Source organism: Antechinus flavipes, chromosome 6 (genome assembly GCF_016432865.1).
Source record: "Antechinus flavipes isolate AdamAnt ecotype Samford, QLD, Australia chromosome 6, AdamAnt_v2, whole genome shotgun sequence".
NCBI classification, from domain to species: Eukaryota; Metazoa; Chordata; class Mammalia; order Dasyuromorphia; family Dasyuridae; genus Antechinus; species Antechinus flavipes.
Genome location: NC_067403.1, coordinates 58,121,757 through 58,145,293, shown reverse-complemented (window position 1 = coordinate 58,145,293; position 23,537 = coordinate 58,121,757). Strand labels below are relative to the sequence as shown.

At 33.5% G+C, this 23,537-nt stretch overlaps 1 long non-coding RNA gene across 2 annotated transcripts in view; it reads left to right on the top strand.

The window, feature by feature from the left end:
* Window positions 1–13,918, top strand: part of LOC127540173 (uncharacterized) — a 39,271-nt gene extending 25,353 nt beyond the window's left edge. For both annotated transcript variants that reach the window (XR_007948107.1, XR_007948106.1), the window contains one exon: window positions 9,053–13,918. This is a non-coding gene — a long non-coding RNA (uncharacterized LOC127540173). The remainder of the gene's footprint in view (window positions 1–9,052) is intronic.
* The last annotated feature ends 9,619 nt before the right edge of the window (window positions 13,919–23,537 follow it).

Sequence of the window (23,537 nt, the reverse complement as noted above, 5' to 3'; positions counted from 1 at the left end):
CACACACACACACACACACACACACACACAAACAGTCCTTGCTTTTGGATAATATATAGCGAGTGACAAGGGACATTACAGGGTATCAAGTCTTGTTTTTTTTAATTTTGCCAATAAGGAAACTAACGTTCAGAAAATTGACTTGTTCTAAGTTCTTGGGCATCTGAGTTGAGAATTGAGTCCAGCTCTTACTGATCTTACTCAGTAAAACTAAATCTAGCCTTTCATCTGCATTATCACATTTTATTCAAGGAATTTATTCCTTGATCAAGTAATTTAAACCCAATTGCCTCTCCAAAAACAAAATGAAATAAACAAAAAAATAAAATATGTAAACATAAATCTATGTCCCTTTTGAGAAGGGTATGAAAGTCAAATTTAACCTATTTTTTCTATAGCTAAGATTGTAGTTTTTTAACATTTTAAAATAAAATGTTAGTATTTTTAAGCTATAATTTTTTATATTTTGATGTATAGATTATGTTAAAAATTAATAAATTATGGTTATTGTACCTTATTCAATAAATAGGGCAGCTAGGTAAGACAGTGGATAGAGTCACAGGCCTTAAGTCAGGAAAATTTATCTTTCTAAATTCAAATCTGGCCTCACATACTTCCTAGCTGTGTAACCCTGTATATCTCAGTTTTTCATATATAAAATGAGCTGGGAATGAAATGGCAAACCATTCCAGGATCTTGCCAAGAAAAATCCAGTGAAGTCATGAAGAGTTGGACATGACTAGAACCACTCAACAACAACAATAACAGTCAATAAATACCAAGACCATTCTTACCTCTGATATCAGAGGTAACATCAGAACAGTTTGTCAACCCCAGTTTTAGGACATGGTGAATGAGGTAAGCTTTAAAGAAATTAGGGATTTGAAGAAAGACCGGAGAAAATAGAATGCATTCCAGACATGAGGAATAATTTGTATAGAACCTGAGTTAAGGAATAGAATTTAGGGAACAAATAGGATAATTTTGCTAAAATATAGAAGGCTTAGAGGGAATAATGTTCAATAAGTCTAGAAGGGTAGGTTAGAGCAAGATTGAATAGGCCTTTAAGTGAAAAGCTGAGGAGACTGGTTGGTTTTTTATTATTTTTTATTTTTATTTTTTCCTGGAGGCAAGTGGGATCCATCAAAAATTCTCAAGCAAGGGTGTGAGATGATTGAATGTATTATTGGAAGTTTTGCTGGTAGCTCACAGAAGATGGATTGGAGAAGAGAGAGACAAGAAGCTAAGTTTTCAAATAAAAGGAAATTATAAGAGTTTAGATGAGGTGAAATGGTTTTGAACTAGGGTAGCCTTTCTATTGACTTTTGGACGATCTCAAATTTTAATTCTTTGAACATTTTGGTGTTCTATGATTTGAATCCCTTTATTCCTGCTGACAGAATATTGTTAAAAAGGAATGCCCCTTTCATACAGTGGTTCCCTATCAAGGAGCCTTTTGAGAGTATTAAAAGTGCTATATAATTTCCAAAATGCAATAAACTTTCATCTTCCTATTCTATTCTGATCCTGGCCCATTATCTACAATGCCTATCCAAAGCATAGATAATGATGCACTAATTCAATGGTCTGCCCATCCAACTGCATGGCATTGTATAAACTATAGAAATATATATATATATATTTTTTTTCCTCTTCAAAATCATTAGCATGATCTCTTTTGAATCTTTGCTGAGAAAAATCTGCAGTGTTGGATATCTTGATGCAATCTCTACAAAGTTTTCTGTAACCAGTAATACTTGGAGCACAAACTATAGAGAATCCTTCTTTCTTTTTGAATCTTTATAATGGACATCATCCATGATAGTGATAAGCATATTTGACAGTTGGTTTTCTGTCTTTTATCTTACTTGACAGTGATAATCAAAAGATTTTAATATATATATATATATATATAATATATATATATATATATATTTTGGCTGAGGCAATTGGAGTTAAGTGACTTGCACAGGGTCACACAGCTAGGAAGTGTTAATTGTCTGCCAGATTTAAACTCAAGTTCTCCTGATGTCAGGGCTGGTGCTCTATTCACTGTACCACCTAGCTACCCCTAAAAAGTATTTTTGTTTTTCTCTATCAAGGAATACCAAATTCATTTGAAAACTTCCAGTGATCAAGAACCTACCATCATCCCAAGAAAGTCTGCTCTGTTAGGATTTCTCTGTTCTCTACAAATAGCCCAGTTCTGTTGCTTAACATATTCTACCCACTGTTCTTAGTTCTCTTGCATGATCTTAAAATTATGCATGTAAGAAATTTCAGTGAAAAATCATCAGAGTTTCCTAATGAGGTGAAGCACAATTACAATTCTCTCCCAAATAAACAGAAAATACTTGTGCTTTTAGGAAGTAAAAGATATTTGTAAATTATAGAACAAGGGCATTCTGTTCCTAGTTTCCAATTTAGAAGTTAGAATAAAGTGATATTACAGTCTCAGAGCCACTAATACCCTCAGACACCATTCAAGCCTACACACACATATATTTATATGTGTTTGTATGTATGAATGCATACATGCATGTATGTTAGGAAATTTTTTTCTTAAATTTGTCTTTTTGCAACTTACATCTATTGATCTGATAGGAATTCCATGTTCATCCAGCCCTACAAATAGGAGAGAAGAAACTGATAAAAATGATATCATTCAAGTCTTGAGTTAGCAGCAAGTTGATGAGATGAGGCTAGAAGTGATGCGCTTATTTTGGAAGCAGCATCTTGTTCCTTAGAGTTGAAACTAGGTAGGTAGCAGATGCAAAGTAGAGTGAAAAATCCCCACAGTATGGTTAGCTGGGGACAGGGACATGATGGGACTGCTAAGTCCACTCATCTCTTTCCAAATAATTTTCCTTCAGCAAACTAAAGTAGAATAAACATCTTCTGTCTTCCCAAGCCAGAAGTAACTCAAACAACTATGGGACATGAAAAAACTGGAAGTTCGATTAATGAAGAACTTAAGAGCTCTTCTCTCTCTCCAGCTTCATCCCATTTTACACAAGCTGAGAATACTGATCTCCATCACCCATAAGGAAAGAATCCCGAAGCAATAATAGACTTTGAGACTGGGTTTACATTCATTTAGGAAATTATGACCTAGAGTTCTAGATCTTAGATTTAGAACTGCAAGAGACTCTACAGCCCATGTAATTTAACCTCTCTCATTTTACAGCTGAGGAAATAGGGTCACACTCAGGTAAATTAGCTTATTTAATGCCACATAAGTAAAAGCAATTCAGGTAAAATTTAAACCTAAGTCCTCTGTCTCTAAAGCCATTGCTGTTTCCACTGTATTGTCAACCAGAAGAGTTACTGAATAGAGATTTTATCATTATGTGCCTAATGTTAAAAAAAAAATCAGTGCCTGAAACTTAGTATTTGGTTAATAAGTGTTTGTTGATTTAAGCTGAATTAATTTTTAATAAATAAACCTTTTAATACCTAAATCGATAGGGATAATTTAACTGGTGAAGAGAGTGAACTTACTTGTTAAAATAAAATTATTTTTATAATTGTGTGGAATGCAAAATTAATGACAATCAGATAAATATTTTTAATTTGTTATAAATTATTTTCTTTACATAAATAAGCATTACTAGATAACAAAGTAAATTAACATCGAGTTGGTTTTACAAGAATTTAAAGCTGTTACCTTATTGTTTTTACATTTGTGGTATGACTGCTTCATTGCATTTCCATCCTATTTCCCCACCCTGCTATGAGGTCTGATTAAAATGACAGGGATCAGATCTCTACTTTGTAGCCTTCCCTTTACTGATATGCGAACAGAATGCTGAGAAATTAATTCTAGGAGCCAGTGCCAAAAAAATACACTGAACATTCTCATCTTCCAAGGAGAATCAGAGAATATGTCAATAAACTAAACATTAAATCTTCAGATTTATTGAATATTTTCATTTTTAAAATGAAAAATCTGATCAAGTCACAGCTGACGATATAAAAATGGATTGCTAGAGGAAGGAAAAGCAAATGTAGTGATTCAGCAAAGGTTTGTTTACATCATCTCAACAAAATGTTTTGTAAATACTTCTTTCTTGTGAGTCTCCTAATTTGTCCTCCCTTCTAAACTTAATGTTTATGAAAAGAATATTGCTGAGATATCTCTGAACTCCATTTATCAGAGTTCCTATTCAGACAGAAACAATCATAGAATGGGCAATCATATTTTCCTGTTGGTATATATCTGAGTTTTTAATTAGCCAAAGTCTTAAACTTATCTCTTTTTCTAGTCAAGACTTGTATGATATACCAAGGAATTTTTTGTCCCTTCAAACCTTTTTCTCCTGTAAGTTCAACATTTAACTGATGATTTGTGGAGTGCCTGCTATGCGAAAGGAGGTAGTATATAATATAGACCATGATAAATAGAGTGGATTTGGACATATAAAGATAGTGAAGGAAAGTATTCTAGGAGGAAACAAAATGAACTAAGGCATAGAGAAGGACAGTCATGGAATGCATTTGGGGGACAATAAACAGTCTAGTTTGATTAGAATATAAAATAGATCAATGGGGGAGTATTTGGGAAGTGGGGCATGGGGAAAAAAATGGAAGTAAAACTGGAGGAGTTAGAGGCCTTCTAGACCAACATTTTATTTTACAAAACAGGAAACTGAAGGCCAGAGAAATTATGACTTGCTCTTTGCTCGAAGTCCCTCATTTAAAAAAAAAAAAAAAAAAGTCATGTGACTGTATGGGCAGTGTTTTTTTCTTTTTTTAATTGTTTTTTTTTCCCCCCATTGTACCAACATACTTTCCATATGTTGGAGGGAAAGTTGTGTAATTTAGGCTTAATTCAGTAGATAGGAGGTAGGCAGTTAATAAAGATATGGAAGAAAAAGGGGGAGAAAAAAGAAGGAAGAGAGAAAGAAGAAAGAAAAGAGAAAGAGGGAAAGAGAGAGAGAGGAAGAGGGAAGGAGACCAACAGGAAGAAGAAAGAGAGAAAAAGAGAAAAGAGAGAGAGACAAAGACACCAAGACAGAGAGAAACTGGCCCCTACTTCCCAATTTTCTTGGCAATATAAGGAAAACTTTCCTAGTGATTGTGATTAGAGCTACCAAAAGTATAAAAAGTCTTCTTTTTAGAGATTTAGTAAATTCTTCTTAACTAGATGGTCTCAAGCAAAAGCTAAATGATTCTTTACTAGATATGATATAGAGAATATTCTTATTTAGATGGGTTGGATGGTTAGATAGTTTTTCAAATCCATCATAGCTCTGAGATTCAATTATTCTCTATACAAAATTCTGGAGTATGGAAAAATTACTCCAATTAAAGCAGTTGAGCCTCTTTGTATTATTTCTCTATTATGTCCCTTAAAGGAGTGAACTCTTGATTTGTATGTTAAATAATCATTGTCCTCAATTCCAGAAAGCACCTTGTCAGCTAAACTAAAATAAATGTTCTCTTTGAGTATGGTGTACACACTTTTAATCCTAGCTACCTAGAAGGTTGAGGCTGGTGGATCTCTTGAGTTTTGAAGTTCTGAGATGCATTGGGGCTGTGCAAATAAGCTATGTGTTGCAAATTCTTCATTAATATGGGGAGATTTTTGGATTTGAAGGGCCTTTAGAGGTCCTTTTGAGGGGCATACTTGACCAGAATGAAAAAATTGAGTAGGTTAAAGTTCCAGTGTCAATTAGTAGTGGAATTGGGTCTCTGAATTTCCAGACTGAGAAAATGGGAAGACCAAATCTTTTTTTTTAATAAAATAAAATAGATTTATAGATGGCTTATATCAATCCTCTTGTAACTCACTACAAATAAAGGTGTTAAAACTCATACCTAGAAAAAAAAATCATTATCTCAGGCACTCTTTACACATCTGAATTAAATCACAGTCAGTCTTCACCATCAACCATCCAGGATACAAAACTAACAAACAAACAAAAAATAGAAGTAAATGGAAAAATAAGTTCAATAAAAAAAAAATACTATTAAAGCTCTTACAATCTTTAAGTTACGTTAAATCTGACTTCAATGACCTATTGGAATTAGCTATCAAAAAATTCTTCCTACTTTACACGTAGAAAGTTTACACCCAAAATTAAGAGGCCAAGAAAGGTACCATAAGGCTCTATTTCCCCCACACATACAACCGAGGTTTCTTTTCAACTCAAGGAATCAAAGATTATTGAATAATAGTTTAGGAGGAATAAGCCTTAGGATAATTCATTTAACCTAAGATCAAGGTATTTTATGCTAATTTCTGTATCTAAAAACTGATTTCTCTGTTTGAAAGAAGTATGATGAGGAATATGGAATGTTCAAGGAAGACTAAAACTTCTGGAATAAGGGCTTACTAAGATCTTTTCAGGGCTGTTCATTAACTTTTGGTGCTCACCTCTCCCCCAACTCTCACCTGTGGCTCAAGAAGCTGTAGTATACACAGATGCAACACCCAGGTAAAACTGTCTGGGGCAGATGTGTTAAACCAGGTTGAGAGTAATTGATCTACCTCAAATTCTTCTGGGTTGTAGGGAGAATATCTATTCTAAGCATGTAAAGACTTCCCTAGGGAATGAGTAAATGAGAATTGTTTGTCCCAGTTTTTATGAAAATGACTGAAGCCGGTTGTGGAGGACTGAGCTTTTGAGATTTTGCTAGACATCAAAGACAGGAAGGTAATCCATTGCATCTTTTTATAGGCTTGCAAAAAAAAGAACTTTATCTTCAACTGCATCTTGCCTCCACTACTATCACCAACCCTGTCACTTTCTCTACTCTCAAACCTTACACATTATAAGTTTCATGAGAATCACAGAATCACAGTCCCCAAAGTTGAAAGGGATTTCAAAATTTATCTAGGTCAAAAGTTCTCAATCTTTTTGGAACGAGAACCCCTTTACACTTTTAAAAATAATTGAAAACTCCACCAGAAGAGTTTTTATTTATGTGAGTAATATCAACTGATATTTACTATATTACAATGTAAACATGTTATTATTATTTTAAAAAATTGGATTTTAGAAACACTTCTAAAAGGATCTAGAGGACCTCTGGACCACACTTTGAGAAAAGATTTAGTCTAATCTGAACTTGACAAAATTTCTTTTACAAAATATCAAAAAAAATGGATAACTTTCATTATGCTTGAAGGTCTTCAGTGAAAGGGAATCTGCCATATTTTAGTCAGCTTCTTTTAGTTGGAACATCTCTAATTATTTGTACATTCCACTAATGAGTCTTAGATTTGCCTCTGTAATCTCCCTCCTTCTCCACCCCAGGTCTCCTACTTGAGCCCTTTACAGTGAATAAGTCTAATGTTTCTCTTGAACAGCCATCAGATCTAGTTTCCTATAATAACCATCAATTTTCTGTATTACAACATAGAACAGATTAGAAGGAACAAAGTGGGAGAGAAGTAAATGTAGAGTCTGAGAATGAAAATGTAAGATATAGTTTTTAAAAACTCCAGTGAGTAGCCTGGCAAACCCTAATCATTCAACAGTTTGAGGGTGTATTTCTCCCCACACACAGAAAAAGCTATAAAGGAATTTAAAAATCACTGAGTCTCTCATTGTCTTCTATCCCTTTTACTCCCACATCATTTACTAACAAGGATTGACAAAATAACTTGTTCATGAATAGCTACATTAATATTATATGACAGAATCTATATTTAAAAAACTGAGCCCTAGACTCGAAATTCAGAATCACAATGACATAGTAGTGTTTATAGGGAAAGTTATGAAAAATTGAGCTACCATGTTTGACGTGATCTGTTTGTAAAAGGAAATTTATTAAAAGATAAATTTAAAAATTTATTTTGCATGATCAAATTTTAAAAAATGAAATTTTTCTTTATTTGAAACAGCTAATTCTCATGTAATCTTGGATAAATACAAGATCATTCTATCTAAAGTTAAATTTGGAATGTATAGGTCCCAAGTATTCTGATGAATTACTTTCATGTTTAATTTATTGGCATTTTTCTCAGCTTTACTCTTCTTTTTCATGTAAATATTATGTGTGTCCTTCATATTCACAGCATCTGCTTTGCCAAGTTATTGACTTTGGTCAGGTAATTTCAAATTTGGAAAGAATTTGAACTAGGCTTTATAAAACTTTTAATGATATACATTCAAGTATGTATATAACATTTTAAATTATATACAAACCACATTTAGATCATCTTTTCTTTTTTAATTTATAAAGAAGTCATTGTAGCATAAATTTTGATCTAGATGGAATTTTGTAGTCACCTATATACTCTAAGACCATATTTTAAAGGTGAGAAATTTGAGAGGCGAGAAGTTAAAGGGCATATAAAATAAGTGTCAAAGATAGAACATGGACCCAGGTTCTCTGATTCTAAATTTAGTTTCTTGCTGTTGTACCTTACAATCACTAATAATGTTTTATTGGCTTAATTTTTATGAAGAAAATTATATTCTTTTACTCCTACTCTGATTTCCCCAAGAGATCATGAGTTTTTCCAATGTAATTCAAATTCCTCCAAGAGCAAGTAATTTTCTTGAGATCAGGGATTGTTTTAAGTTTCTCTTGGAATCAATAGGACCCATTTCAATGCTTGGCACATAGGAAGTATTAAGTAAATGCTTGTTGAATTAAATTTCCTTTTCTATAAAATTAAAGGCATTTATAGATAATAGATGGCCTCTGAGCCCTGAACAGAAGTAAATAGTATTAATATGCTATGTGTACTGTGTGAAGGGTATACAAAACAAAGATAACTTTTAAAAAATTAATATTGGTTCTCAAGAAACTTCCATTCTTTTTTTGTGTACTAACTTGTTAGAGGGAGTTTGAATTTATTTAGTTTTCCCAGTAACTTCCTACTAGGGAATAGTTAATTTAAAAAAAAAATTAGTTCTAGTTCAAGCTAGTGATGCATTCAGACTTAGAAAATGGCAGAGTAAGAAGGATCACACAGATGTTCCCCTTTATGTTCAATGTCTTGTGCCACTCAGCAAGATTGCTGAGGCTACAGGAACCTCCCAACAGAATGCCTTCATAACTTTCCTGTTTGATATCTATCCTTTTGCTTCAATAGATCTTCCAAGACTCCAAAGCAGAAGTTGCAGCCTAACAGCGGCCAAGAAGGTTAAGAAATCAAGTGCTTCTGCTGATGCCAGTCATAAAGGGAGAGACCAACTAGCCTCTAGACAACAAAAATCAAGTTACCTGGTGTATCCCTTCTGTATGAGAAATCAACCATCCCTGACAAAGCAGCATAAGATAGAAATAGCTGTGAGGATTCCATTATTGAAAAAGACAACAGAAGCAGAAGAAGCTTGACCATAAGGGACTCAAGTTCCTATCCAAGATAGGCAACCCTTCCTCTAACAAGCCAGACTAAACTAAAAGCTCCATATCTGATTTTGAACCTGACTGGTTGCAACTTAGAGGATGAAGCTTCCAAAAGACAGAAATGAAGGACTCCATTTAAAACTTTAGCCTAGATTTCAGTTGATCCACCAGATAAGTCAGATAAAATTGTGGAGTTCCCTCCAAATTAGCCAATTCCACAGCTGGGGAGAGCAATAGCAGCAATAGCAACAATAGCAGCAGTGACTGTCCCTAAAGTAGGGGAAGATAATCTCATCTTCAGGGGCCAAAGTAACCACCGGGAACAGCAGTTCAGACTCAGAGATCTTCAGTAGTAGAAAGGATGAACTTTCACCATCAAGCAAATGAATCTGAAATGGGGAATGCAGCCCTTTCTAAACCCATCTTGGCCAAAAATATTCAAAGCCAAGAATGGCTGTCTACTTCAACCCATGCAGATTCAGTGAAGAGAAGAAAACCCCAAAACTAAAAAGAGCTCTATCCTAGTGGCCAGGGAATTTTGCCCTCCACCCTCCCACAATGAGAAGTCAAGTCCTCCCAGGGAGGGTGAAGAAAAGGAGAAGGATCCTTCAGCCAAGCCAATCTCTGGGAAGAAGGGAGAAATGCTACCTCTGGCCAAGAAGTCACTGCCCCAAAAGTGAAGAAGTAAAAGCCTCAGACTCCAAAAATGGTTCTCAAAGCAAGGAAGAGAAAAAGGCATCCTCTCCTTTATAGAAAATTAAGAAGAATGAGATGGATTCTCAGGATAATGGCAATTCCTTTGATGTCAAGCAGGGTGCATCTGGAGATTAGGGAGAAAAAGCCAACAAGTTCTTGAAATTCACCAAAAGCAAGTCTTTTTGACATGAGAGGGTCAAGAAGGAGTTGGCAGACACTGGGAGAGTGCCCTATCCATCCAAGTGAATTCTGTTAAATTCGAGAAGAGTAACCTCATTTCTAGAGGCTGGTACCCAGAGCCCAGCTCTGTTTGCAGAATCAGGAAGCTGGAGCTAATGACCAACCCTTCATCCATAGTCTGAACTTGAATGAGGACAGGTTTTCTATGAGGATCTTTTGGGAAGTGGTAGTAGAGCAAAGAAATATGAAAGAATTCTCTTGGTAGTGGGTTGCTTGGTTTTCCCTTCACTTCTCTGAAATCCAGATATAGCTCAACCTAACTTGTTAAGGTCCTGAAAGGCTGTATGTGAAGCAAAAATGTGAAAATTTAAGTTTAATCATATATTCCTATTAACTAACATTATAGCTTGCAGAAATTCATTTCCACAGGTGACATTTTTGCTTCATAGATCATGGTAAAAGACACATTTGAGAAACCTTGATATCTATGGACTCAGTTATAGATTCTGTCATTTTTTGGGGGGTGGGTGAAGGTTAAGGGTACAACCAGTTTTAGGAGACGGTCACTCCTAATGTAGTTATGGGAGGGATGAATTTTTCCATAACAATCCAGTGAAACCATCAACTCAGTCCTAAAGAAGTAATAGTGTCCTGCATTTATACCATCAAAATCATAGAACCTTGAAATTGAGAAATAATTTTCTTTTCAGTAAGAGAATACTTATTAGTTCACACATTCTGTATATTTATAATATTCTGCAAGCTTCACAGAGAACCAACAAATGGGCAACAGACAATAATCCTTCCCTGGTTAATTTATTCCATCAAGAGTTTGACCATCCCTATTTCACAAGATCTCCAAACTATAAAGTTTTTGATCCACATGTGATTTCATAATTAAATATAGGGGTCATACAATTTTGATTTATTATTAGTGAATGTTTGATTTGTGTATCCATTTTATGTACCTATTTGCCTGGAGTCAAGTAAAAATTTCTTCAGGAAAATGGGTTGGAAGTAGAAAAGGTTAAAATCTTGAAAATCCAAACTTGCCCTTCTTCTTTCACAGATGAGGGAAAGAAGTGTCACTGAGAGACTAAGTAACTGGACAAAGATCAGCTAGATAATAAACATACAATAATTTACCTCGAGTCCTCTTACTTCAAATTTGCTGTACCATACTACCTCCCATTTCTTCAAGTATTCAGACAAACTCACTGGCCAAAAAAGCCCTATGAATGTACTCCTCTGAATGTCATTTAGTTGAACATTGGATCATTGTATAATGAAGTTCAAAGGTCATTTTTCTTCATCCTGAAATATTGTAATAGAGTATTGTTGAATGTAGGCTGGGGACTCAAATATGTCCTGATAATAATAATCTTGCTGTCACCCAATTCTCCCTTAGTGTAACATTGATTAAATATTTAATGTGGTCCAGTGATTTCTTGACATCCCCAGACTATTTGTTATGCCACAGTTCTCAGTTTCCATAATTCTCCCGACCCAGTCCTGACTCAGTTTCCCTGTTTCTCTGATCTGCAAAACTTCCCCTCTTTCTTTATCAGAATACCTGATAAGGATAAAAGATCTTATGTTTTAGAATATCAGAATTCCTCTCTCCATCCCAAAATATTGGAATATCAGATATTGTCTTATCAAGATGCCTCTCCCCATGTCCAGGGTAACTCCCCTTGAATATGTCATCCCATCTCTGAGGTTCACCCCACCCTGTCAGAGTTCCGGTCTGGCTCTCAGTACCCTAAGTCCATCCCAACTCAGTCTACCCCCTGCTTCTGAACCACATGTTTGAGAACTCACATTGTTTGCTGGATTCCTGGAGACGGTAGTCTCATTCAGTCCTGGGACCAAACCATGGATCCATTTGATCCCAGTATATCTCTCCATTTAATAAACTATTAAATACTCTCTAATCTCTATCTTGCTCATTTTCTCCAGCATTACATATTAACATCATTCTTTTAATTGAACAGTCTAATAAATATTGAGAAATCTTTTTTTTTTAATTTCTTTCATTTCCTTCTGAAAAGAAATTATTCTTTGATAAGGAGAAGAAGGTATAAAACTTGTTGGAATCATTAATTTGGAGGGGCAGAGTGGGAGCTGGAGAAAACATTTTCAGTAGAAGATTCCTCAATATAATTATTATAATTGATATATGTAGTGAATTGACTAAGTATGAACTAGTGTGGGGATGGGAGATTGTTGTAACCGAAGTTCATTCTGCAACTGGTTCAGTTGATATTGGTGGAAATGAGAAGCAATTCATCAGAATGTTATTTTCATTGGTCCCTTAATTGTCCATGAAAATTCAGTCCTTGAAAATGCCATCTAGAGAGAGAATTTATGGAGACTAAATGTGGATCAAAGCATACTATTTTCACCTTTGTTGTTGTTGTTGTTTGTTTGCTTGCTTTTTCCTTCTTATGGTTTACCCCTTTTGTTCTGATTTTTCTTTCATGAAATGACTAATACAGAAATATGTTTAAAATGATTATTTATGTATAACATATCAAATTGCTTGCTGTCTTGGGGTAATTGAAGAAGGGAAAAATTGGAATTCAAAATCTTACAAAAATGAGTGTGGGAAATTATCTTTACATATAATTGGAAAACTTAAATACTATTGAATTTTTAAAAATCTAGCCTTGGTTTGTGTCTTTGCGCAGATAATTATTTGTAATATTTGTAATTCATACATTAATTAATGCATAATCCTACATATATATATATTTGCCAAAATATGATCCAAAAATGACTTTTAATGAGCTAAACTTTCTGTCTTATTTCACTATTTTCTAAACAGGTAGTTTCTTTTTCCCCATAGCTAAGAGTGAATTTATATCTTGACTGTAGTTAATGTGTTAATCACAAATAATTCTTATCTGCTCAATAATAAGATTTCCTAAGACAAAAATGAATAAATGAATGATCAAATTGCATGAACGTTTATGAAACACCTAAGGATATGCCAGGCACTCTGTAAGGCACAGGGGATAGAAAGACAATAAGGGAAATAATAAATGACTAATTGGTATCATTCTTTTAATTATTTTTAAAAAAGAAATCCTACTTCTCTCTTGAATTTTTTTTTTATATTAAGCTAATGATGTGACTCTGTTTTTGTGTGTGTAAACAAGTTTATGCATGTGTGGGCTTGTGTATATATGTATGTGTCTAGAAGTGGGATGTTAGTAGTGGGCCAAATGTGACTCAGAGATTCTTTCTAGATTAAGGAAAACAACAGCTGCCATTTCAGGACCATAAGCCCTGGAACCCCCAGTGAAGTCATTTCTAGCCTGCTGAGTTGAAAAAGTTTAAAGGTCTATTGTAAAAGAGACAAGAATTCTATTCATTAATTAGACTAGTCTGAGACTACTTTGTATTTGCAACAATGAATAACCTTTCTTTCCAGGGGTGCATAGTTAAACCCTTAAGCTAATTTGATTTTCTGTGCCTGGTTCCACTTAACTTTCATGTTTCACCTTTATAAATTTATTTGCATTGGACCAATTGTGGTATAATGTTTTGACCCTTCTTTCTGTTTGATAAGAAAGTGAAGAATAATTTCTTTGTGAATTAACATTCCCAAAAGGGGAACTATGAGCAGAACAAGTGGAGGTTCACCTTGGCTGCAACTCTTCCACCCCCAGAAATCATTTCGTGATTTCCATGATTTTCAAATGGAAAATAAAATTCTATACATTCATAATTCTCCCATTCTTTTATCATTTTTTTTAAATCCTCTTGGGACAGTCAGTTTTTAATCTGGAATCTGTAAAATATATTAATAACTTTATTTTAATAGAATTGGTTTCTTTATAATGTGGTGGGTTTTTTTTTTTTTTGGTTTTGTATTAAAAACACTATTCTGAAATGGTATCCATAGGTATTACCAGACTGCTGAAGAGGTTAATCACAAATATAAAGTTTAAGAATACCTGGGGCAGCTAGATGGTACCATTGATAGAGCACCAGCCCTGAAGTCAGGAGGTCTAGAGTTCAAATTTAACCTCAAGCATTTAACACTTTCTGGCTGTGTGACCTATTCAAGTCGCCAGTTGCCTTAGCCAAAAAAATAAATAAATAAATAAGAGATTAAGGACACCTGTCTTGAGTTCTTTCTTTTTTTTTTCTTCCTTCCTTCCTTCCCTCCTTCCTTCCTTCCTTCCTTCCTTCTTTCTTTCCTTTCCTACCTTTTTTTCTTCCTTTCTTCCTTTGTTCCTTTGTTCCTTTCTTCCTTCTTTCCTTCTTTCTTTTTCTTTGTTTCTCTTGCTTTCTTGCAACTCACGCTTGATTCAAAGGAAGGATTTAATCGTTGCGAATGTCTGAAACTTATAGAAAGAGAGAATGACTAAATTGCATAAACTCAAACTTCAGGAATCTGAATTTGCTTACCTAACTTACTGAGTAAAGGGGTTTACCAAGTAAATGAATAGTTTAAACTAAAGTGAAAGAGAAATGTTTACTTCCTTGGGACAGAAAACTGTTTTTTTTTTGGGTTTTTTTTTTTTAGCACTACAGAAGTATCATTTACATACAAACCATGTAATTACAAAGTAAGTAGAGACCAGCATGGTTGAAGCTATTGCTTTGATATGCTAATTACAGATCACTTATCTATTCATTAAAGCAGGCTTTCTTCTAAACAGTCTAGTTTTGTTTTGTTTTGGTGTTTTGGTGGTTTTTTTTTTTTTCTGCCTATTTCCAGTTCCCAAAGTACTGTACTTCTTTTATTCTTTTAAAACATTCTAGAATTGACCAATTCAGTATAGACCAAAGTAAACAAGTTATTCCGTTCAATGATTTAATTAAGTGCCTGCTACATGTGAGGTCTTGGTGCTAGGAACCAAGATTAAAAAGTCAAAAATGAAAAAAAAAAAAAATGTTCCTATCCTTAAGGAATTCACCTTGCAATGCAATGGACTAAATAGTAGAAAGAATGTCTTGTAAAGAAATAGGAATTTTTCTTATTAAATTCTAAGGCAGTGGGTTTTTACGGTTTTACAGATGAAGAATTTACACCTAGAGTGCTAACATGACTTGCCCAACAACACCCAGCTAGCATCAGTCAGAACGAAAACCCAAGTCTAATAACTGCCTCTGACACTGAGTCTGGTTGCATTATGTTGATTGGATATTATTAAACCATTTGTAGGATGAAAAATCCCTTTTTTTCTCCAGATGTGATAAAAAGTGTTTGTTTTTGAAAACAATGAGACACCCAATATAGCTAAATTCTTTATTTTATTAATAATAAACCATACATCATGAGATCATAGAATAATTGATCTGAAGTTAAAAGAAGCCTTGAAAGTCTTTTAATTCTAACTGATCACTTTAGAGATAGGGTAATTGAGGCAATAGGAAAGATTAGGCAATTTGCTAAAGTTCACAAAAGCAGTATCTCCTAGGATACTCTATACTTATCATACAGTTTGTTGATTCAACACTAACTGTACAATGTCAAGAGGTAAATTACACTAGTGAAGAAATCCAGCTGATGTCTTTATGATTATTAACCTCACATATTAAGCAACAGTATTTTCCATCAGTATATTGATATCAATAACTAATTTCAAAAATTAATTGTCATGAAAGATGGAAGAAAATGTAAATCTGTACTTTATAGAAATTAGACTATTCAAATCACTATGGCTTTTTTTTTAAAGCATATGGAACAAGTATTTAGTGGAATATTTAAGAGATATAAGTTTAAACATCTCGCTGATTCTTATTGCCAAGAGGTAGGAAGCATACTGGAATAGCAATTGCAGTGATCAGAATACCTAAATCCTTCATATTTTTTGTTTGTTTCTTTATAATACCATACTCATTATATAACTTATTCTCCTGCTTATGTTTACCTCATTCTGCCTAAAATCATTCAAGTTTTGCTCAATCTAAAACTTAAGTTATTTCATAGAATTAGAATAATTTCCCCTTATAATCATATACCATCATTCTTTCATTTGTTGCACAATTGATAGGAATCATTTTGTTTTTAATTCTCCACTACAAAAAAAGAGTGCTTCTATAAAGAATTTTGTAGAGTTAAGCACATTCCCTCTTTTAAAGAAAATCTCTTTGGGAACATATACCTGCATATACATTCATACATACAAACATCCACACACATATATATATTCACTTTATATGTATCTCTATCTATGTATATGATTTTACTGAATATGAAGTATATGTACAGTTTAATGACTTTGTGTCTTTTTTCAAATTGATTTCAGAATTATTGCTCCAATTCATCCCTCTACCAAAAGTGCATTAAAGTGACTACCTTTCTACAATCTCTCCAACAATATTAGAAGATACACACACACACACACACACACACACACACACACAAACACACACACACATATATATATAATTTGTAAATTATATAATGTTAATTATAGTTTAAATATTACATAATTCACTTGTAAATCCATATGGTCCAGAGGTTTTTAACTCCTTAGAAGTTCCTTTAATATTTGCCAATTATCTTTTTTCTGAGATTAGGTTATTCAAATTAGTTTGTTGTTCTCTTAATAGGAGTGTTTTACATTGTATGAATATTCATCCATCTTATTTTTTTTAATCAACTGGGGGAGTATAATTGGTAAAAATAATTTCTAATTATTTCTTTTGTATATTTTTTTGGCAAATTCTTTCTTTTTAAAAAAATTGGAAATCTTATTTTTCCTTCTCTTTTTAAAAAGCAAATTAGTGATTTGATTAACAATATTTTTTTTTCTGTTTTCAGATTTGTTTATTGCTTTTTTGTTTGTTTTCAGAATTTTTCTTTTCATGTTTGGTTCTATTTTTCATTTTTGCTTGTTTTTCTTGTTTTTTAATTTATTGAATGCCTAATTCATTAATAGAGCTGATCTTTCTTTTAGTAAAGATAAAAATTTTCTCCAAAGAGCTGTTTTAATATGTTGTCTAATTGTTGTCATTTGCTTTGAGGAAATTGTTTATTGTAGTTATGATTTGTGCTTGACTGGCATTTTTCAGGGTTAAATTATTTGGTCTCCACTTATCTGAGAAATATCTGAGTCTAAAAAAAGTCAAATCAACGAGTTGATCAGCATAATAATAGTGAATCATTTTATTTAGGGTCAAGGAATTTCAATCGGGACATTGTATTATCTTGCTGAGGCAGGAATGTCCAGAGAGGTAAATTGCAAAGATTATATACATGGAGGAAGGGGGTGGTTAGGTAGAGAGAAAGAATAGTGGTCACAGGTGATATATAGCAGAATGCTGGCACCTCCTTGGCAAAACCACAGGTTTGGTTTAAGTTGCCTCCAGCCAGCATAAGCAGGCTGCTGAGTGATCTTCAAACTAGAGTGAACGAAATAGCTGAACTACGGGAAAGGAGAGATTGCAAAAATGTCCTTGAAACAAAGCAAACATTCTCAAAAGTTTAGTGTGGAAGTGAATGAGGAGGAAGGTGCAGGGGGAAGTACTAGAAATTGCTTAGAACAGAATATATGGATCTAAATTTTTCCAGAGGCTGATATTCCTCTCTTTTGGTCAGGAGTTTGCTTCAGAGACCAATGCAAGGCTTTTAAGTCAGTTCCAGACACTGCAGAACCATGGACAGTATCAGTAACATGGACTCTAATAGGAGTAGGGACATGTAAGCAACACTTAATTTCCCTCAAAAAGGGCAAGATACATACAAAGACAGCAAGGAAATCCCTGAAAAGATGGGATAAATCCTTAAGGGCAAATAGGACACAAGGGAACAAGGAATCAAGCTCAACCTGACCATGAAAAGAAACCTCTCAGCTAAGAATGTCCAAAGTCAGATTTTCCTAAGACAGGATTATTGGGTTAGAAATGACCTGCACCCAATATCCACTTAATCATCACATTTTATCATGAACTTCTGATGTCCTTTGTAGCCATCTGGTCTTCTGGAAACACTTTCCCTCCAATCAGCTCTTAACTGGCTTTTTGTTTAATGGATTTGATCTTCTAGTTCAATATCTCTTGTAGTTCTTTATATGTTCTTGATAAAATCTTTCATAAAACACATTTCAACACAATTTAATACAACCTCTTAAAGATTACTTTTCCAGTAATTTGGTTATTTGGTGACAATTAGTTCAAATCTTGGGATTCTGATTTTATTAACAAGAGAGCCATAAGAAAAGCATTAAATTTTGAATCCATAAGTCATTTGAAACTTTAGAGAATTTCAGTTCTTAAATATCTTTTGTTATTTCTGTTGTTTTTCCAATCCTGTACCTGATACATAAACGTTATGTTTGCATTGTCATCAATGGGATGAAGAATCTTAAAACTTTATGAGAATTTAACATAAAAATGAACTCTTCTGGCGGGCCTGGAATTTGCCAGGGATTACAAATCCTTTTTTTAAAAGCTCCTTTTTGGTTATAATTTATTCTAAATAAAGGATTCTTAATATTTCTGTTTTTTGAATTTGTTTAAGAGGGTTAGCATGCTCTAGCACATGGTCTAATTTTGTAAAAGTATTTTAGATATGTGTATATGTGTATATATATTTATACACACACATACACACATTTGTTTATATAGGCATGTGGGGTAAGGCAAGTCCTAAGTCAAAGTGACTACTCAGAGATTTCTCAAAATGAAGAACAGGAGCTTTATTAGAATCTTGTGAGAAATGGGCAGTCTGAGAGAAGAGGCTGATTTCACAGAAGTTAAGGGTGATTATATAGTAATAAACAACAAGAATCCATGACTCACCCCCTCCCCTTAACTGGTTAATTTTTACTACATTGCTCAATGCTTGCTCAAATGGAAGTAGCACAAGTTTGCTAAATTCTAGCCAGGTCAATATAATTGACTTATTGCAGATGTGTTTACCTAAATTTATGATGGTCAGTTTTACAAGGTTTACAAATGCTTGCTTGAGCTAGTATGAGCATTCTATTGTAAGGTTTGTACAAAAAAATTTCATTTTCCCAAACCCATCAGACCTTCATAAACTAAAATTTAGATTATAGCGTCAATCTAAATTAGTTAATAATTTTATGAGAAATCACATAATCCCTCACAATAAGGAGATTTATTTAGAGGTAAGTAATCCATTAAACCAGAGGGGTTAGAAGATTTCTAGAATAACCAAGGAAATTTAGTTTACCTCAGACTTCCTCAAACAACAAATAGAGATAGCTAGTTTGGAGACTTGAAGATCTCCAGGCTATTAAATAATTAGTTATGTTCTTCTCTAAACAGTTAAGAAATGGTCAAGGGGGTTATTTCAGGTATTTCTGCTAGAAAAACAAGTCTTTGTTCTTCTTCCCAGAGCCTTAATAATTAACAGATCCTTGGTGCTGAGTCTTGAATTTCCCGCAATTATTATTCTGCGCAGTCCTCAGTTTCCCATTTCACTCAGGCATATACTTATGCATGTATGAATAATGAAATTGCCACATTTTAAATTAAGGTTTATGTGATTTCTGTTGAGATCCTTCATATGTTTCTTCCACTCTACTTCCACCCTAAGTAACAGAATGGGTAATGAAATATAGAAGTTATCAATAAGAAATTGCATCACAGCTATAGAAATAGATTAAATTTATCAGGGAAATAGGCAGGGTTAGAGAAAAGGAGAGTAACATTTAATAGAGTAGAATCATTTCTACGTATATACTTAGATGTCTGTGTGTATGTGTTTATATTGTTCCAAAAGTCTTAGTACAGTTTCAAGGTAGTAAGCTCTAGTTCCATTTTAGTTCAGTAATTGCTAGAAACTTATCATATCTAATTTTTTAAATAATATATTTAAATCTTCCCTTGTGTATCTTTTGTGATATTAATCTAGATCTTCAAAAGGGACATTGAAGTTCCTATCATTGTTTTACTATCTATTTTTCCCTGTATTTAGTTATTTTTCTTTAAAATGCCATAACTTCAGTTAATATGTATTAAGTACATATTAATATATGAGTTAATATCAAATTATTTATGTGCCTTTGAAAATAATGTAATTTTCCTAGTCTTTTTTTTTCAATCATGTCTATGTTTAGTGTTGTTTTGACCAATATTATGATGATCACTCTCTACTTTAAAAATTTAATTTGACATATAATAGGTCCCTTATTTTAACTTAATAATCACCTTCATTTTTCAAATGTGGAATGCATGGCATGTTCAGGGGGACCTCGTGCTTCTGATATGAGAACTTTCTGAGCCGGTTTAAGGACTATTCATCAACTTTGACTTGTACCTCTCCCCCAAATCTTATCAATGGCTCTAAGAAGCTGTGGCTTTCACCAGAACCATATCCTGGTAAAATCACCTCAGGCAGATAAGTTATACCCCATTGAAGGTATCTAATAGACAACATGTCAATGAATTAGAGGAATGTCTACCCCAAAACTTTTCCCAGTGGAATGGATAGATCAGAATAATTTGTTCTAGTGGACATGAAGATAGCTGAAGCAGGCACTGTAGAGCATGTAGGGCTTGCTTCAACCTCAAAGATGCCTAGGTCATCCACTGTATCCTGGACCATCTCCAGTCATCCTGAGTTTTGTTCTACCTCTGGACTTCGATGACTCAAGAAGAGAAAGTGTATTTGACATCTTTGTGCAACTATGTCTCACTTAAATCCACTTCATGCAGAAGCCAAGACATCACCCATGATGTCTTTGGTCCTCTTCAAAAAAGGGCAAAGAACATTTTTTTTTTTTTTTTGGTAAGCAACATATTGTTTGATATTGCATTCTTATCTATTCTGCTAACCTCCTCAGTTTCATTGAGCATTTTCTTCTAACTTCTTTTATTCACTTAGCTCTCTCCCCTTTCACATAGAAGATGGAATCGAAAGAATGTTATCAACTATAGTAAGTTCTAACTCAAGTGATCTCAGTCCAGTCCACTCCCCTCAACCCACTTCAACTAGCTTAGGATCTGATCCCTGGTTTTTATACTTTCTCTTTTAATCTATATTCCACCTTATGATCTATCTACTGAAGCTAAGGACTATTATTTGAGATTTTTGTTTCTGATTCTACTGTTTTCTTAAGTGATCCTTTCCTTTCTCCCTAACTCTGCCTGTTTTCCTGCTGAGTTTAATGTATTTCTATATCTGTGAAGCAATTTCTTATTGATAAGTTCTATATTTGATTACCCATTATGTTACTTAGGCTGGAAATAGAGGGGAAGTAGCATATGAATGATCTCAACAAAAATCATATAAACCTTAAATTAAAAATGTCACTATTTCATCGTGCTTGATTTATCGCCCATTCTTTTAAGTGCTTTGTCATTGTTAATTATGTAATCCTGTGAATTAGTTAGGGATGAGATTTTATCTCTGCTTTATAGAAATCAAAACTTAGGATAAAAGTAAGCAATCATTTACTTAGCATTGCTCACTGGGGACCAAGACTACAATTTGTCTTTTTAATTCAAATCTATATTTCCTCTTATGGGACACATGACAACTAGACCTTTGCAACCCATTTACTTAGTCCTTGGCATGAATATCCATCAAAAAAAGTCTGACTAGGGGAAACAATATAAGGATATTGTTATGCATGTGTGTAGATATCTATGTATGCATATGCAGGCACTTGTATATATACACATGAATGTATGCACACATGTATATACCATACATATATAAGCATACCTCTACAGCTTATATGCATGTATATTGCATATATATATAGAAACAGACATATATTGTTTCCCAGGAAGGTAGGAACTAATTTTCTTTTGTCTCTCTTTCCCCAACTCTTAGCATAGTTTCTTATATATAGTAGTTGACTAATAAATGCTTGTTGATTGGATGACTGACCATTACATTCTACTACCAGCTTTAGCTCTTCCTTGCTATCGGTGAGCCATCTGAGCTTTAGTTTTCTGTGATATACTGGATGGTTTAACAAACCTCACTTTAAAAAAAAAAAAGATGCTCTTTCTGCTCTTTAGTCATGATTTCCACATCTACTTTTTAAAAAGGCAATAATAATAATACCATAAGGCTAAAATGTAATGTCCATTTTCCCCCCTCTTTATCCTCCATTTTTGGGGCAGAGATTGTAACTCTTTGTCCTGTAAAACCATCTTATTTGTTAAAAATTCCCAAGAATCTCTTTGCCAGCATGTGATTGAATACAAATCAGAATAAAAGGTGAGCTAAAGAAGAAAAAAATGTTATTCTCCTCCCATTCATCCCATCAGTTTAGTGGCTGCTTGGGTGCTTTATTTTAGCTGGCAAAAATACCTTGCTATTTGCTTACATGCAGAGTTTTTTGTTTGTTTGTTTTGTTTTGTTTTGTTTTTGAAGAAGAAAACTTGGCCTTTGCTATTGGATACTATAACCTCATTTTAGTTTAAGTTGCAAAACTCATATCCCCTTTGAAGGAAAAAAAAAATCTTATCATGTTCATAGTAAAACTTCCTTCGTATGATATTAACTGTAACCAAGTAAAAGTTCATAATCAGAATTTTTAAGGCTTGTCATATATTTGATGCATATAATTTTTAAAAGGATGTTATTTGAGGATTCAATGTTTTTCAGTCTTGTAAGAAGCTACCAGAGGTAAGCATACAGTACCTTATAATAAAGAACTTTTAAGAACTCCAAATTTATTGAAGCTATTCTAGCATATGAAAAAGAGTTTTTCTGTCATGTTGACAACTATTTTCACTTTTTGGTAGATTATAATGGGTCCATAGCCAGAGAAAAAAAGTAGGAAAAAAAACAGTTATTCCAATGTATGACCTCACCAATAGTCTCTTTTAAAGCTGAAGTGGAAAAATAACTGTCAGTTATAAGAATAGCAGAGGAAGATTTAACACCTCATCAAAATATCAGCAAAGAACTTTACTTAGGGACTTAAAAGCTTAATATAGAAATCCATATAAAAAGAGTTAAAATGTGGGAGAAGGTTGAATCTTGCAATATGCTCAGGAGATTTCTCATCTGAGTTGCAAAGCAATGGAATCTTGGAAATTGGAGAGGCATTTCTTAATGTTCATAATCTGTAAATAACAAAAGATCACCTTACCTATATGGCCTCAATTTCCTTATCTGTAAAATAAGGAGTTGGATTATATAGTGTCTGAGGTCTCTTCTAGCTGTAAATTTATGATTCTATGTTCCTAAGTGCCTGATAAAGCCAAAGGGGTAACCACATATATCAACATGAGTATATACATATATATATATATAATGTGTATATATATATATATATATATATATATATATATATATATATACACATTATATATATATGTACACATACATAAATATTGTTGTTCAGTCATTTTTCAATTATATACTACTCTTTGTGACCCCGTTTTGGGGGTTTTCTTGG